The sequence below is a fragment of the Microtus ochrogaster genome, linkage group LG7_11, assembly GCF_000317375.1.
Source record: "Microtus ochrogaster isolate Prairie Vole_2 linkage group LG7_11, MicOch1.0, whole genome shotgun sequence".
Classification (NCBI taxonomy): domain Eukaryota; kingdom Metazoa; phylum Chordata; class Mammalia; order Rodentia; family Cricetidae; genus Microtus; species Microtus ochrogaster.
Genome location: NC_022032.1, coordinates 882381 through 882936, shown reverse-complemented (window position 1 = coordinate 882936; position 556 = coordinate 882381).

The window sequence follows — 556 nt, the reverse complement described above, 5'->3', positions numbered from 1 at the left end:
ATAATATACATATATGAATTATATAGTGTATATATATACACATACACACACAGGTGTTATACTTAATTATAAGCAGAAAAGAACGTGATTCCTTGTGACTTTTCAGCCATCCTTACTGCTAATTTGCCCTCCTCCGTCTTCTGTAGGGAGCAGGACCCCCTACGTGAGTGAAGACCTAAGCGTTCTATTGACAGTGACATGGCCATGTCAAGGAAATCACAGCCTCAGACTGAGAGACGAATGGCAAAGCATCCTCTGGTATGGATGTTGACACTGCATGAAGAGAATGTCCGCCATAGCTTTTTTCCCACTGATGTTATGGCCTAAAGATTGCTCCTCTACGGAGGCTGTTCCTACCAAGATTAGCTAAACCTGTCCTTGCTCTAGATCTACACCATAAACTCTGCCCCCTTGTTTATCTGTATGTAATAATCCCAACTCTCTATGAAACCCTGTATATAGACACTGATGTTTCCCCAACCAAAAACCCAGACCACTTGTCCCTCACTTTTTTTTAAATTTATTTATTTTTATTTATTTGCCATGAGTGTCCAGT